This window comes from Musa acuminata, chromosome BXJ3-1, assembly GCF_036884655.1.
Source record: "Musa acuminata AAA Group cultivar baxijiao chromosome BXJ3-1, Cavendish_Baxijiao_AAA, whole genome shotgun sequence".
Classification (NCBI taxonomy): domain Eukaryota; kingdom Viridiplantae; phylum Streptophyta; class Magnoliopsida; order Zingiberales; family Musaceae; genus Musa; species Musa acuminata.
The window spans coordinates 43,562,582-43,581,151 of record NC_088349.1 but is presented as its reverse complement, the minus strand read 5'-3'; the positions used below and the strand labels follow the sequence as shown (position 1 = coordinate 43,581,151).

The window sequence follows — 18,570 nt, the reverse complement described above, 5'->3', positions numbered from 1 at the left end:
TTTTATTGGGCTAATATGTTAGGAATGATCAATATTTTGACTTTTCGAGATTGTGCGCAAAAAAATCATTCGAAACTTAACTTTGCACAAACTTTATAACCATCACATTTTTTTTGCGAAACCAGGCTTATACAACTTCCCTAAGGCTAATATGTTAGGAATGGTCAATATTTTAAAATTTGGAGACGGTGCATAAAAAACTGATTGAACCTCGACTTTGCGCAATCTTTATGACCATCATGTTTTTCCGTGAAACCAATCTCATAGGAATTCCCTAGGGCAAATACGTTAGGAATGATTAATTTTTTGAATTTTTGAGATGGTGCACAACGAACCTATCAAACCATGACTTTGCACAAAATTTATGACTGCCACGTTTTTTTACGAAGCCTAGCATATATGACTTCCCGAAGGCAAATATATTGGGAACGGTCAATATTTTAAATTTTTGAGGGATCGTAAAAAACCGATCGAACCTTGCCGCTTTGCAAATCTGATGACCGTCATGTCTTTTTGCAAAACCAGCTTGAACAACTTCCCTAGAGCTAATATGTTTGGAATGGTCAATATTTCGAATATTCGAGAAGGTGCACAAAAACTTGATCGAACCTCGACTTTGCGCAAACTTTATAATCGTCACATTTTTTTGAAAAACCAAGCTTAAACATCTTCTATTGAGCTAATATGTTGGGAATGGTCAAAATTTTGAATTTTCGAGATGGTGCGCACAAGAGCAATCGAACTTTGATTTTTCGCATAGTTTATGACTATCACATTTTTTTTCCGAAACAATGCTTATACTGACTACCCTACGACAAATATGTTGGGTGTGATCAATTTTTTGAATTTTTGAGATGGTGCGTAAAAAACTGATCGAACCTCGACATTGCAAAAACTTTATAACTATCACGTTTTTTTCTCAAACTATGCTCGTACGACATCTCATGGACAAATATGTTTGGAATGATCAATTTTTTGAATTTTCATGATGGTGTGTAGAAAACCGATCAAACATCGACTTTATGCACAATTTATGATAGTAAATTTGTTTCTGAAACTAAGCTTATACAACTTCCTTAGGGTTAATATGTTTGTAATGGTTAATATTTTGAATTTTCAAGATGGTGTGCCAAAACTATTCGAACCTCGACTTTACGCAAACTTTATGACCGTTCCTTTTTTTATGAAAATTGGCTTATAAAACTTCCGTAGGTTTAAAATGTTGGGCATGATCAATATTTTGAAATTTTGAGATGGTTCTAAAAAAATCGATCAAACCGTGACTTTGCACAAACTTTATTATCATCATGTTTTTTTGCGAAAGCAGGCTCATACAACTTCCATAATGCTAATATGTAGGGAATGGTTAATATTTTAAATTTTTGAGATGGTGTGCAGAAAACCAATTGAACCTTGACTTTGCGTAAACTTTTTTGACTGATATAATTTTTTGTAAAACCATGCACAACCGACTTTGCTAGGGCAAATAATTTGATAATGATCAATTTTTAAAATTTTTGAGACTACGCAAAAAATCGATCAAACACCGACTTTGCTCAAAATTTATGACGGCCATGTTTTCTTGTGAAACTAAGCTTATAAAGCTTCCCGAAAGCTAATATATGGGGAATGGTCAATATTGTAAATTTTTGATAAGGTCCACAAGAAAACAATCGAATCTCGGCTTTGGGCAATCTTTATGACCGTCTTTTTTTTTTGTAAAACAAAGCTTATACAACTTTCCTTGAGCAAATGTGTTGGGAATGGTCAATATTTTAAATTTTCGAGATTATGCACAAAAAAATAATTGAACATCGACTTTGTAGAAACATTATGACCGTAATATTTTTTACGTGAATCCAGGCTTATACAACTTCCCTAGGAATAATATCCCAATAATCGATAGTTCTCTGCCAGAGAAGAGGTAGGGAGGCGACCCTTGTGATAGGCAGCGAGAAGCGACTGAGGGCAAGGGCACCTCGTAGGCAGCACGCGCTCCCGTGCCCTTAATGGCGAGTGCAAGGGCGACTTGGGGCAGGGGCGACGGTTGCTTCTCCTTTAGGCTACTTGGCTCGTACAGATTTTCTTGGGCTAATATGTTGGGAATGGTCAATATTTTGACTTTTCGAGATTGTGTGCAAAAAATCATTCGAAACATAACTTTGCGGAAACTTTATAACCATCACATTTTTTTTACGAAACCAGGCTTATACAACTTCCCTAAGGCTAATATGTTGGGAATGGTCAAGATTTTAAAATTTGGAGGCGGTGCATAAAAAACCGATTGAGCCTCAACTTTGCGTAGTTTTTATGACCGTCATGTTTTTTCTGTGAAATCATTCTCATAGGACTTCCCTAGGGCAAATATGTTGGAATGATCAATTTTTTGAATTTTTGAGATGATGCACAAAAAACATATCAAACCATGACTTTGCGCAAAATTTATGACTGCCACGTTTTTTTACGAAGCCTAGCATATATAACCTCCCGAAGGCAAATATATTGGGAATGGTCAATATTTAAAATTTTTGAGAGGGAGCGCAAAAAATTGATCGACTTTGCAAACTTGATGGCCATCGCGTCTTTCGGCAAAACCAGCTTAAACAACTTCCCTAGAGCTAATATGTTTGGAATGGTCAATATTTCGAATATTCGAGACGATGCACAAAAATCTAATCGAATCTCGACTTTGCGCAAACTTTATAACTACCACATTTTTTTGAAAAACCAATCTTAAACAACTTCCATTGGAGTTAATATGTTGGAAATGGTTAATATTTTAAATTTTCGAGATGGTGTGCAAAAAACCAATCGAACTTTGATTTTTTGTAAATTTTAAGACTACCACGTTTTTTTTCCGAAACTATGCTTATACTGACTCCCCTTGGGCAAATATGTTGGGAGTGATCAATTTTTTGAATTTTTGAGACGGTGCACAAAAAACCGATCGAACCTCGACATTGCAAAAACTTTATAGCTATCATGTTTTTTTTCTGAAACTATGCTCGTACGACATCTCTTGGACAAATATGTTTAGAATGATCAATTTTTTGAATTTTCATGATAGTGCGTAGAAAACCGATCCAACATCGACTTTATGCAAAATTTATGACTGTATGTTTGTTTCTGAAACCAAGCTTATACAACTTCCTTAGGGCTAATATGTTGGGAATTATTAATATTTTGAACGTTCAAGATGGTGTGGAAAAACTATTCGAACCTCGACTTTGCGAAAACTTTATGACCGTTACTTTTTTTATGAAAACTGGCTTATACAACTTTCGTAGGTCTAATATTTTGGGCATGATCAATATTTTTAAATTTTTAGATGGTGCTAAAAAAAACGATCAAACCTTGACTTTGCACAAACATTATGATCATCATGTTTTTTTGTGAAATCAGGCTCATACAACTTCCATAATGCTAATATGTAGGGAATGGTTAATATTTTGAATTTTTGAGATGGTGCATAGAAAGCCAATTGAACCTTGACTTTGTGCAAACTTTTTGACTGATATAATTTTTTTTGAAACCATGCACAAACGACTTCGCTAAAGCAAATAAGTTGATAATGATCAATTTTTTGAATTTTTGAGATTGCATAAAAAATCGATCAAACCCCGACTTTGCTCAAACTTTATGATGGCCATGTTTTCTTGCGAAACCAAGCTTATACAACTTCCCGAAAGCTAATATAAAGGAAATTGTCAATATTGTAAATTTTTTCAAGGGTCCACAAAAAACAACCAAATCTCAGCTTCGGGCAATCTTTATGACCGTCATTTTGTTTTTATGAAACTAAGCTTATACAACTTCCCTTGGGAAAATGTGTTGGGAATAGTCTATATTTTAAATTTTCGAGATGGTGCACAAAAAACCAATCGAGCTTCGACTTTGCAGAAACTTTATGATCGTCATATTTTTTTTGTGAATCCAAGCTTTTACAACTTCCCTAGGGCTAATATCCCAATGATTGATAGTTCTCTGCCAGAGAAGAGGTAGGGAGGTGACCCTCGCGATAGGCGGCGAGAACCGACTGAGGGTAAGGGCACCTCATGGGCAGCACGCGTTCCCGTGCCCTCAATGGCGAGTGCGAGGGTTACTTGTGGCAGGGACGATGGTTGCTTCTCCCTAGGGCTACCTACTTGGCTCGTGCGAATTTTCTTGGGCTAATATATTGGGAATGGTCAATATTTTGACTTTTCGAGATAGTGCAAATAAAACATTCGAACCTCAACTTTGTGCAAACTTTATAACCGTCATATTTTTTTTGCGAAACCAGGCTTATACAACTTCCCTAAGGCAAAAATATTGGGAATGGTCAATAAAATTTGTAGACGGTGCATAAAAAATCGATTGAACCTTGACTTTGCATAATCTTTATGACCCGCTTTACTATAAAACCATTCTCATAGGACTTCCCTAGGGTAAATATGTTGGGAATGATCATTTTTTTGAATTTTTGATATGGTGCACAAAGAACCTATAAAACTTTGACTTTACATAAAATTTATGACTGCTACGTTTTTTTACGAAGCCCAATATATACAACTTCCCGAAGGCAAATATATTAGGAATTATCAATATTTTAAATTTTTGAGAGGGAGTACAAAAAACCGATCGAACCTTCACTCTTTGCAAACTTGATGACCGTCACGTCTTTTGGCAAAACCCAGCTTAAACAATTTCCCTAGAGCTAATATGTTTGGAATGATCAATATTTCGAATATTCGAGACGATGCACAAAAAACTGATCGAACCTCAACTCTGCGTAAACTTTATAACCGCCAAATTTTGTTGCATAACCAGGCTTAAACAACTTCCATGGAGCTAATATCTTGGGAATGGTTAATATTTTGAATTTTCGAGATGGTATGCAAAAAACCAATCGAACTTCGAGTTTTCGCAAAGTTTATGACTGTCATATTTTTTTCCCAAACTAAGCTTATACTGACTACCCTAGGGCAAATATGTTGGGAGTGATCAATATTTTGAATTTTTGAGACGATACGCAAAAAACCGATCGAACCTAAACATTGCAAAAACATTATATCTATCACATTTTTTTTCTGAAACTTTGCTCGTACGACATCTCATGGACAAATATGTTTGGAATGATCATTTTTTAGAATTTTCGAGATGGTGAATAGAAAACCTTTCCAACATCGACTTTATGCAAAATTTATGACTATAAGTTTGTTTCTAAAACCAAGCTTTTACAATTTCCTTAGGGCTAATATGTTTGGAATGATTAATATTTTGAATTTTCAAGACGGTGTGGAAAAACTGTTCGAACCTCGACTTTACGCAAACTTTATGACCGTACTTATTTTTGCGAAAACTGGCTTATACAACTTCCATAGGTTTAATATGTTAAGCGTGATCAATATTTTGAATTTTTGAGATGGTGCTAAAAAAACCGACCGAACCTGGACTATGCGTAAACTTTATGATCATCATGTTTTTTTTGTGAAACCAGGCTCATACAACTTCCATAATGCTAATATGATGGGAATGGTCAATATTTTGAATTTTTGAGATGGTGCGTAGAAAACCAATTGAACCTTGACTTTCCGCAAACTTAATGACTGACATAATTTTTAGTGAAACAATGCACAAACAATTTTGCTAGGGCAAATAAGTTAATAATGATAAATTTTTTGAATTTTCGAGACTGTGCAAAAAACCGATCAAACCCCGACATTGCACAAACTTTATGACGGCCATATTTCTTGCGAAACTAAGCTTATACAACTTCCCGAAAGCTAATATATGGGTAATGGTCAATATTGTAATTTTTTTAGATGGTCCACCAAAAACAATTGAATCTCGGCTTTGGGCAATCTTTATAATCGTCATTTGTTTTTACGAAACTAAGCTTATACAACTTCCCATAGGCGAATGTGTACAAAAATCTAATCGAACCTCGACGTTGTAGAAACTTTATAACCGTCATATTTTTTTTGTGAATCTAGGCTTATACAACTTTCCTAGGGCTAATATCCCAATGATCAATAGTTCTATGCCATAGAAGAGGCAGGGAGGCGACCCTTGCGATAGGCAGCGAGAAGCGACTGAGGGCAAGGGCACCTCGCAGCAGCACGCGCTCCCGTGCCCTCAATGGTGAGTGAAGGGCGACGTAGGGTAGGGGCGACGATTGCTTCTCCATAGTGCTACCTACTTGGCTCGTAGAAATTTTCTTGGTCTAATATGTTGGGAATGGTCAATATTGACTTTTTAAGATGGTGCACAAAAAATCATTCGAATCTCAACTTTGCGTAAACTTTATAACCGTCACATTTGTTTTGTAAAATCAGGCTTATACAACTTCACTAAGGCTAATATCTTGGGAATAATCAATAAAATTTAGATATGATGCATAAAAAACCGATTGAACCACGACTTTGTACAATCATTTTTACCGTCATGTTTTTCCGTAAAACCATTCTCATAGGACTTCCCTAGGGCAAATATGTTGGGAATGATCAATTTTTTAGATTTTTTAGATGGTGCACAAAGAACCTATCAAACCTTGACTTTACGTAAAATTTATGACTGCCACGTTTTTTTACGAAACCCAACATATATGACTTCCCGAAGATAAATATATTGGGAATGATCAATATTTTAAATTTTTTAGTGGGAGCACAAAAAATCGATCGAACCTTGACTCTTTGCAAACCTGATGACCATCGCGTCTTTTGACAAAACGAATTTTAAACAACTTCCCAAGAGCTAATATGTTTGGAATAGTCAATATTTCGAATATTCGAGACAGTGCACAAAAAACTGATCGAACCTCGACTTTGCGCAAACTTTATAATTGTCATATTTTTTTGCAAATCCAAGCTTAAACAACTTCCATAGAGCTAATATGTTGGGAATGATCAATATTTTGAATTTTTGATATAGTGCCCAAAAAACCAATCAAACTTTGATTTTCCGCAAAGTTTATGACTATCACGTTTTTTTCCGAAACTATGCTTATACTGACTACCCTAGGGCAAATATGTTGGGAGTGATCAATTTTTTAAAATTTTGAGACGGTGTGATACCGGGGGTGATGCAGAATGGGGGGATAAAGCAGAATAGATTTTGACACAAAACCGATAGTATAGCTATATTTGCTGGAATGAGAATTTAAGATAGAAAAATCATAGTAGACAAGGAACGAACTCTCGAAGGAATGAGAATTTGTATTTGCTGGAATAAGTGTTTTGAATAGAAAAGGCATGAACTCACGATAAAACTTAAATAAGATTAAAAAATAGCTCACCACCAAGTTAAAATCATAAAGGGATACAGAAAGTTTACCACCCAAAGGATTATAAACGAGGATACAAAACTGAAAACAAAAGACCTACCACTCAAGGACGCATCTAAGAGATACAGAGTTTAAGGGAGTACTCCAAGAGTGCTTCTGCCAAAATATCAACAATTTCTAAACTCTTTCCTAAGACTTAAACACCAAAATAAGTACTAGTGCATGAAAAAAACCCTTCATGCATATGGAATTTCGAAATTAAGTATTTTACAACTGCTAACCAATTCTTTTAATGCATTCCTTAGTCTCGAAGAAAATCACCTTGAAACAGTTTAAACTTTATGGAGGAAATATACTAATGAGCTGTCATATTTGCGTGGGCTGAGTAGAAGATTATGAGGCAACATTGTTGGCTGAAAAAAATACAATATCATTAGCAAGGTCCATATGATTAGATTATAGCAAATTAGACACTCTCGTGTCAATCTCCCCTGGTTGAAAAAGACTTGTCCTCAAGTCCTTGTTTGTTTCGTCAATATGATTGTGAAAATGACTTAAATTAACAACATTAAATGTTGGGGACACTCCGTAATCTTCAGGTAGCTTGACCTTATAAGTATTTTTGCCAATTCTCTTAAACACTTTGAATGGACCATCAGCCTTTGGTTTCAATTTTCCAAATTTGCCAGGTGGAAACCTCTCCTTCCTTTGATGAATCCAAACCAAATCACCAACATTAAACTCTATATGTTTTTTGTGTTTGTTGGCAGCTTCTATGTACCTCTTATTTTGCTTTTCTATATTTGATTTAACCCCCTCATGTAGCTTCTTTATCTGCTTTACGCTCTCATCAGCATCTCCACTAAATTGCTTAGTTGTCGAATGTAGGACGATGTCCAAAGGACTAGTAGGATTAGCACCATAAGCAACCTCAAAGGACTCTTACCAATACTATGATGCATAGAATGATTGTAGGCAAACTCAATTTGTGGAATAATGAGATCCTACTGCTTAATATTCTTGCCAACATAACATCTAAGCAAATTTCCCAAGCTTCTATTCGTTACCTCAATTTGCCCATCGGTTTGTGGATGATGCGAGCTACTGAAATTCAAAGAAGTACCCAGCTTCCTCCAAAGAGTTCTCCAAAAATGACTAAAAAATTTTGAATCTCGATCATACACTTTAGTTTTTGGAATACCATACAATTTAGCAATCTCCTTAAAATACAAATCAACAATATGAGATGCATCATTCGATTTATTACAGGGAACATAATGAGACATTTTTGAAAATCTGTCAACAATGACCATGATAGAATCCTAGTTCCTTTGAGTTCTTGGCAGTCCCAAAACGAAATCAAGACTCACATCCTCTCATGGAGCATTTGGCACAGGCAATGGAGTGTACAATCCAGAATTTTGACTTCTTGTTTTTGCCAAATGACACACTCGACATTGCTTTACATGTCTCTCCACATCTCTAAACATCTTAGGCCCAATAGAAGTTTGATTGAATAAGAGTTAGAGTCTTGTCTCTACTGAAATGTCCACATAAAATACCACTGTGAGCTTCAGCTAGAATTACTTGTCTCGAAGAACAAGATAGAACATATAAAGCATTAGCTCGAAAAAGAAAACCATTAAAGATAAAAAATTGTTGAAAGGAACTTGATTTGCAATTCTGCCATATTGAGCTGAAATCCACATCATTCTCATAGAGATCTTGGAATGTTTCAAATCCAACCACTTTGACTTCCATTGTTGATAATAACGAATGTTTTCTGCCAAATACGTCAGCAACTACATTTTGAACACCAGATTTGTGCTTGATTATAAAGTTATAAGATTGTAAAAACTCCACCCAAGCTGCATGCCTCTTGTTTAGCTTGTGCTAGTGATTAATGAACTTTAATGCCATATGATCAAAATATAGGACAAATGGCTTGGCAAAAAGATATTGATTCCAATGAGATAAAGCTCGATAAATGATATAAAACTCCTTGTCATAAGTAGAATATTTTTTCCTGTATCATTCAGCTTTTCACTAAAAAATGCAATGGGCTTTCCATCTTGACTAAAAATAGCACCATCTCACGTTAGATGCATCACATTAAACCTCAAACACAATGTCAAAATTTGGTAGAACTAAGATAGGAGCTTCAGTCACCTTTCTTTTTAAAAGCTCAAAAGCATCATTAACCTCACTAGTCCATTTGAATTTATCACATTTCAGACATGCGATAATTGGAGCGACAATAGAGCTGAAACCCTTGTTGAATCTTCTGTAAAAGGAGGTTAAGCCATGGAAACTCCTCACATCATGCAATGAAGCAGGTGTTGGCCAATTGAGAATAGCTTCTGCCTTACTTTGATCCATCATGATTCCATCTTTTGAAACAATAGACCCCAAAAACACAACACTAGAAGTAAAGAAATCACACTTCTTTATATTAGCATAAAGCTTTTGCTGTCTCAAAATAAGAAATATCTATTTTAGATGATTCATATATTCCTCTTCACTCTTGTTGTACACTGATATATCGTCAAAGTAATCTACAACAAATATTCCAATGCATGGCTTAAGTATGTGATTCATAAATATCATGAAAGTGCTAAGAGCATTAGATAGCCCAAATGACATAACCAACCATTCATATAAGCCTTCTCTAGTTTTAAATGTTGTTTTCCACTCGTCTCCGGGCCTCATTCTTATTTGGTGATAGTCATTCCTCAAATCAATTTTAGAGAAAATATAAGAACCACACGATTGATCAAGTAAATCAGCTAACCTTGGAATAGGAAAATGATAGTCCACTATGATTTTGTTGATAGTGCGATAGTCCATACACATTCTCCAAGAACCATCCTTCTTAGGCACCAACAAAGCTGGAACCGCTCAAGGACTCGTGCTCTCCCGAATTAACACATTTTTTATCAACTCATCCACTTGTCTTTGAAGTTCTCCATGCTCCTTGGGACTCATTCTGTAGGTTGCCTTGTTAGGTAGAATAGCCCCCGGAATAAGATCAATATGATGTTGGATGTCTCTCAAAGGTGAAAGGCCATGTGGAATCTCTTCTGGTATAACATCTTTAAACTCCTCCAGGATTTATTTTATGATTGCTAGTGTCTCCTTGTGTTGTTCTTTTTTCTTTACTACTACTAGAGCCATAACATGACCACCCTTGTCTAATTCAACTTTGCATTCACCATAGGATATAAAAGCGCTAACTTCCTTCTTTGGTGCACTGATTTCGGAAGGTTGTAATGAGCTAAGATAATCTTCTTTTCATTCACTTTAAAAGAATAAGTATGTTTGTAGCCGTCATACAACACCCTTCTTTCATAATGCCAAGGTCTTCCCAACAACAAATGACAAGCGTCGATTAAAGCAACATCACACCATACTTCGTCTTTATAATACTTGCCAATAGAAAATTAAACTAAACATCTTTTATTTACCTTGATGTCATTTCCTTTTTGCAACCAACATAATTGGTACGGATGTAGATGAGGGATTGTGTCCAACTTTAGCTTCTGCACCTTCTCAAAAGATACCACATTCTCAAAGTAGCCGCTGTCGATGATCACCAAGCACACCTTGCCAAGAGAAGTGCATTTAGTGTGAAACACGTTTTTTCTCACCCAACTTTCATCCTCGGCCACATAAGACACTTGTCAGCTACTTTGCAATACAATAGACAAACCATGATCTGCATAAGTAACCTCTTCCTCATCTTCATCATATTTTGGTTCGTTGTCGGCTTTATCTTCTCCTCCATCACTATGATCTTCAATCAAATTTACAATCCTCCTATTTGGACAATCTGAAGCATTATGCTCAAAACCATGACATTTGAAGCATTTTCGACCACTTGGGGTAGCAGAATTAGGTGTTTTTTTGCTGCTAGTAGATTCTTCACCTTTTTCTTGTACCTTCGATATCACCTTGCTTTGGACAGTAGGCTTAGAACTTCCTCCTTTTATATAGCCTTCTTTTGAACCATACTGAGAACTCTTTTCAAACTTCTATTGCTTTTCAACTTTTAATGCCAACTTGCTCACATTATTTAAAAACTAATATGGCTGCAGTTAAACAATTTTAGCAATCTCATACTTCAGACCACCTAAGAATCTTTCAATGGTTTGCTCTTCCGGTTCCATAAGCTCTCTTTTTAACATTAGATTATCGAATTCTGCTATTACTCTTCCATACTAAGATATTTTTGCTTAAAATCATGGATTTTGATAAAAATCTCTTGCCGATAATTGTCAGGTAAATATTTTCTCTTCAACTCCCTTTTCATTTTTTCCCATGTCACGATCTTACTCTTCCCCTAACTGTCACGGACTTAGCTGGTTTGTCTAAGTCGTGCGGCACCCTTGCGTGTACGTCCGCAAAGATCAGCCTCCCCGAAGCCTCACATGGTCCCTCAGGACCCACAAAAGAGAAAACGGGTTAGAGAGAACGTCTCACTCGGGATCCACAAGCAAACATTCCAGGAAACACTTCATAGACAATATAAATTACAAATAGACTTTACAAGCTCTGAACAGTTGCACAACAAAGGGTCAAAATGGTCCATTACAGACCGAAAATCTCTCACAAGTGTCCACATGACACAACCTTTATTTACAAGCCTAAAGCGGCCACCAACCCAACTAAAATGGGACTATTAAGCCTTCGGTCGTCCCTCTACATGCTGTGCAAAGCATAAACATACCAAAAGACACGGACATACATAAGCATTACATCAAACATCCTGTTTAGAAGTTTGTCAATGACATTCTCCCCCACTTATTCCTACGACGTCCTCGTCGAAGCCTTTGCCGACACTGCAACTCCTTGCCTTTGCTGAGTCTTCAATCTTCTGCTCCAACTACAATGCGCCTCCTAGCTCCCAACTGCTCTCCGCTGCTGTTTTTGAGTAGTCGAACCTTTGATCCGCCATGCTGCTTCAACTGGCCAATGACTCTGACTCTAGTGTGGGGTTGACTGAGTTGTCTTGATCCCTGTTAGTTCCTGCGGATCCTCCAGATGAATGAAAAGACCATCCTTACTGCGCTAGTCTCTCAAATGCCTCATGCTGCTTAGACTGGGTGGATGCTTGTTGGAGCTTTAACGAGCATCGTCTCGAAAACTTCTGAAGTTTTGGGTCCTTCCTCCACAAAATTTGCCCATTGACTCTTCTTTCACTTAGTTGTCACTTCCAAGTAGGTTCGCATCACTTCCACTTTCGATTGGTATTTCGTTGGGGAATGAAGCGGACAATCTACTCTCAGTAGCACTGATCACCGTTGGTGAGGATTTGACAACTATTGTCTTCCATTATCTTCGAAGGGTCTTTGAACTTGTGCAGAGCTCCTCTACTGAATAGATAAGAGAATTGGGGTACTTGATTTCGTCAATTCTCTTAAGGGTTGAGAAGGCAAAGGTTACTTGACTTCGCCCGCCTCCTCGAGGTTGTACTCCATGCATCGAGTTGGTTACTGGCCTTCGCCTGCTCTTTGCTCACACTTCTGAAGCACTTGAAGTGTTTGCACTCCTTGCGTTGAGTTAGCTACTGTGATTAACCTTCTCAATGCCATCGAACTTCTAGAATGCAAGAAGTTTTCACCCCAACTTGGAGTAATTCTCTAATAGATTTGGTTGCCTCTGGGATTGTACCGTCTTCTCCATCAACCCTACCTCCTACTCCCTTGAGTAGCAAAGGTACAGCACCGCGTACTGCCTGCTTCGTTCCTTAGTCATGCACTCTTGCATAACCCGAAGTCCTTCACTTTCGGCTATCTTGATGAGAAGCTTATTAACACCAATCTTACGAAGTCCCTTGGCCTCTGCCCTTCAGCCTTGTCTCGGTACTTGGAGTTTGCCTCTGCATGCTCCACCTTTTCGGCGCCTTTCATGACCAAACGCTCTCCCTCCATTAGAGCAAGGAATCAATGACTTTCGCGGAAGTCCCGCCTCTACGGTACCATAGCATTGCCATGCCCATGGCCCTACTATCCGTCGCCACGCATCTGCATCCCTTTTTGTCACAATCAGTAGATATGTCTCTGTGGCACTCCTCCGAGTCCACCTTCATTCTAACTGATGCTTGATTTTAGGTAGGTAAGTCCCTCTGGACTCATCGTCGCTTCCTCGCCCCTTTCGACCCCCTGCTTCGACACCTCCGTGTTCTCCAAGCAGCTCCCTTTGGTCGATGGAAAGGCAGATTGCAACTCCCATGCATGGCCTCTGCCATCACGTTATAGGGTTTGCACCAATTTTGTTCTCCTTAGCTTCCTTGGTAGCAACGTTTGCTTACTCGACCTTGTCCTCTGACTTGCCGGGCTCCCTTAAGCGAATATGAACTCTGGAGCAGTCTAACTCTCCAGCTGCTTCGATCATACCTCTGTATGATCAAGTCTCTCTCATAGGACTCACTGGTACTTGCATTCGAACTTTTCCCTTGGTGGAACACAGCCCCTATATGCTGATGAACAAAACTTTCATCCGATGCAAAATTCGATGCACGCACGGAAGACCCGCCTCTGCAGTACCATGGCCTTCACTCCATGAATCCATAGCCCTTCTTACCGTCGTGTTGTTCACCGAAGTGGAGCTTCCAGTAGCTCCCGATCATACCTCCATATGATCTAGTCCCTCACGGGACACATTCATGTGTATCGCATTGCCACGAACTGTTCCACCACGATCTGCTGCACCATGTCACCTCCTGGTGACATCTTCATTGCATTCTGATCCTTGTGGGATGAACTCGAATTGTGATCCCTCCATGTGTGGCCTCTGCCAATACATCACAGGGTCTCTTCCACCTTCGATTTTGTTCGTTCCTTTGCCAATCGACCTTCATCCACCCACTCTTGGGTCACACTTAGATGAAGCACCGCTCTAGGACAGTCCGTCGCCTAGTAGCTCCCGAAATCCCCCGACTTCGCTGCAATTAGTGCACCATTATCTGGATCCTGGGCCTCTGCCCCTACCAGCACAATTTCTGCTGCGCACCGCTTCCTTTATGACAACTTGAATGGCAACATTGTGGCATATTCTTCAAGAGTACCCGCCTCCGTGTCCTCTTGCCCCGTGCCAAGGCCTTCTAAACCCAACTTCGCCTCCGCAAATTGAGTCGCCTTAGATCCTCCATTAAATGCTTTTCCGAGATAAGGTGCTTGTTCCCAGAAGCTCCCTTCGTCTTTGGCACCATGCAAGATGAGTCTGCTCCATCAGAATGAAGGACCCATGGAACAACATGATCCTGCTCTTGCCTCTGCAAGAGTTCATATCCTTGACCTCTGTCCAAGGAAAGCACTATGCCTCTGCTCCATATTTCATCTTTTATGCTGGCTCCCTTCATGCGGCTTGGGTACTTCACCAAGTTACACCCAAGTTGCTCCGCTCCTCGTTTTTGCATTGAGTTGATGGTGGCCCTCACGCCCACCATTCCACGGGTCAACCCTCCCTTGAGTCCGATCTCCATATCGACTCCAAGTGTCCCTTCATTTGTGTTGCGTTGGGTCGCTTCCCCACTTGATCTCGCAATGCATCCACCAATGCATTCTCTCGAGCGAGATCATACGACGACTCCTCGCCGCTTACTCAGTCCATTGAGCTTCGTGGAGTTATTTGTTGAGGTACTCCTCAACATGTGAGGTCCGTCCCACATGATTCTCCCTTTGGAGAGCCGGGACTTATCCCTCCTGGATAACTATCCCGTTGGAGCAACATCTCTCTTCGTTTCGGAGACTACCATCCCGTTGGACTACTCCGATTTGCTGAACAAACTATGCATTGTTCTGCCTCCTGCAAACACACTTGCTAGATTGCGACTCCATGTCAATACAACCCCCGCTGCACCACTCAAAGCCTAGCAACATACTGAACTTATTGCACACTTCAGCCTCCTACGGACGTATCCTTTATATGCCGAAGAGAAAGTTTCAATGCTCCATGGCGCCGAGTTTCGATCGCCTTGGGATAGCCGCAAACATTCCATCGTCCGCATACTAGCCCATGTATGAGTACTGAATTCTTTGAGTTAGTAATTCCCCTCACCTCTGCGAGCTTTGCACAACTCTTTCAGTCGCTGAGCAACTCATTCCACCTTGCATGGTCTCATCCTTTACCAAGCGCCTCGCTTGCCTTGAGCACCATCAAGTATAGTTGTCAACGTTGAGCCATAGCTCAAACTCAGCCATCCCAACCTTTGTGTGATCCACATTCTTCCAAGCTTGTCTGTTCTCGTGGTGCCTCTTACGCGAAGGGTTGGCCATTCCTCTGAATGCCAATCTCAGATGCTCACTCCTCCGAGCGACTCCATTTCCTTATATCTCTATGCTCGTTTTCCCCCAAACGATCGCACGTGTGCTGATTGCCCTCAACGCAGCCCAGCTAGGTCCCCCACGTTTGCATGCTAAGTGTTTCAATAAGTGCTTGTCCCGCTCTGATACCATCTATCACGGACTTAGCTGGTTTTGCCTAAGTCGTGCGGCACCCTTGCGTGTCCGTCCGCAAAAGTCAGCTTCCCCGAAGCCTCCCATGGTCCCTCAGGACCCACAAAATTGAAAACATGTTAGAGAGAACGTCTCACTTGGGATCCACAAGCAAACATTCCAGGAAACACTTCATAGACAATATAAATTACAAACAGACTTTACAAGCTCTGAACAGTTGCATTACATCAAACATCCTATTTAGAAGTTTGTACGTGACATAACGTTCTGTTTCTTTAGATTTTTCCACCAAAAAGATGCATTTCGTCTAAGTTTAAGTGCCACAAGTTTTACCTTCCTTTGTTCTAGTGGTTCATGAAAATCGAAAATTCTTTCCACTATATTAAGCCAATCAATAAATCATTAACATTAATTTTACCTTCAAACTTTGGAATATCCAATCTTGGGTTGTATTTGTTCTGCCACTCATCTTGGACTCTATGTCTTGCCCGAAATCTTCTCAACTCCCTTTGATGAGGAGATATATCATCAATAGAAGTAAATTCATGAACATCATTTTCAAGCTGGTTGTGTTTACTTTGAAGTTCTTCGATTATTTTATTTTTTCTTGTAGACTACGCAGCAATCTTCGTAGCTGCAGCCTCAATGACTCAGTATCATCTTCATGGCAACTACCTTCTCCAACTATATCTTTTCCATTCCGCCTTGTAATGATCTCTAAACTTTAGCTCTGATACCAAACTAATACCGGGGGTGATGCAGAATGGGGAGATAAAGTTGAATAGATTTTGACAAAAAATCGATAGTAGAGCTGTATTTGCTAGAATGAGAATTTCGAAAAGAAAAGTCACAATAAATAAGGAACGAACTCTCGAAGAAAAGTCGCAGTACAGTTGTATTTGCTGGAATGAGTGTTTTAAATAGAAAAGGCACGAACTCACTGTAAAACTTAAATAAGATCGAAAAATAGCTCACCACCAAGTTAAAATCACAAAGGGATACAGAAAGTTCACCACCCCAAGGATTATAAACGCGAATACAAAAATGAAAACAAAAGACTCACCACTCAAGGATGCATCCAAGAGATACAGAGTTTAAGGGAGTATTCCGAGAGAGCTTCTGCCAAAATATTATTAATTTCTAAAGTCCTTTCTAAGCCCTAAACACAAAAATAAGTACTAGTGCATGAAACAACCCTTCATGTATAGGGAATTTCGAAATTAAGTGTTTTACAACTGCTAACCAACTCCTTTAATGCATTCCTTGGTCATGAAGAAAAGCACCTTGAAACAGTTTTAACTTTGTGTAGGGAATATGCTGATGAGCTGTCATATTTGAGTGGGCTGAGTTTAAGATTGTGAGGCAACATTGTTGGCTAAAAAAATTCCCATATCATTAGCAAGATCCATATGATCAGATTGTAGTAAATTAGATACTCTCGTGGCACGGTGCGCAAAAAAACGATCGAACCTTGACATTGCAAAAACTTTATAACTATCACGTTGTTTTTTTTTAGCTATGCTCGTACGATATCCCATAGACAAATATGTTTGGAATGATCAATTTTTTGAATTTTCGAGACAGTGCGTAAAAAACCGTTCCAACATTGACTTTATGCAAAATTTATGATTGTAAGTTTGTTTCTGAAACCAAGCTTATACAACTTCCTTAGGTCTAATATGTTGAAAATGGTTAATATTCTGAATTTTCAAGATTATGCGTAAAAACTATTTGAATCTTGACTTTGCGCAAACTTTATGACCGTTACTTTTTTTTGCGAAAACTTGCTTATACAACTTCCATAGGTCTAATATGTTAGGCATGATCAATATTTTGAATTTTTGAGATGGTGCTAAAAAAACTGATCGAACCTAGACTTTACGCAAACTTTATGATCGTAAGTTTTTTTGTGAAACCAGGCTCATACAACTTCCATAATGCTAATATACAGGGAATGGTCAAAATTTTGAATTTTTAAGATGGTGCGCAAAAAACCTATTGAACCTTGACTTTGCGCAAACTTTATTTACATAAGTTTTTGTGAAACCATGCACAACCGACTATGCCAGGGCAAATAAGTTGATAATCATCAATTTTTTGAATTTCGAGACTGCGCAAAAAATCGATTAAACCCCGACTTTGTACAAATTTTATGACGACCATGTTTTCTTGTGAAACTAAGCTTATACAACTTTCCGAAAGCAAATATAAGGGGAATAGTCAATATTATAAATTTTTTAGAGGGCCCACAAGAAAACAATCGAATCTCGGCTTTGGAAAAACTTTATGAGCGTCATATTTTTTTGCAAAACTAAACTTATACAACTTCCCTTGGGCAAATATGTTGGGAATGGTCAATATTTTAAATTTTTGAGATGGTGCACAACAAACCAATCGAACCTCGCCTTTGCATAAACTTTATGACCGTCTTATTTTTTCCTTGAATCCAGGCTTATACAACTTCCCTAGGGCTAATATCCTAATGATCGATAGTTCTCTGCTAGAAAAGAGGTAGGGAGGCGACCCTTGCGATAGGTGGCGAGAAGCGACTAAGAACAAGGGCACCTCGCGGGCAGCACACACTCCCGTGCCCTCAATGGCGAGTGTGAGGGCGACTTGGGGCATGGGCGATGGTTGCTTCTTCCTAGGGCTACCTACTTGGCTCGTACAAATTTTCTTGGGCTAATATGTTGGGAATGGTCAATATATTGACTTTTTGAGATGTGCGCAAAAAATCATTCAAACCTCAACTTTGTGCAAACTTTATAACCGTCACATTTTTTTTACGAAACCAAGCTTATACAACTACCTTAAGGTTAATATGTTGGGAATGGTCAATAAAATTTAGAG

At 38.7% G+C, this 18,570-nt stretch overlaps 1 protein-coding gene across 1 annotated transcript in view; it reads right to left on the bottom strand.

Moving 5' to 3' along the window:
- The window catches only part of LOC104000591 (alpha-N-acetylglucosaminidase), a 74,713-nt gene that overhangs the window by 14,098 nt on the left and 42,045 nt on the right, over window positions 1-18,570 (bottom strand). The gene's annotated exons all lie outside the window — the stretch shown is intronic.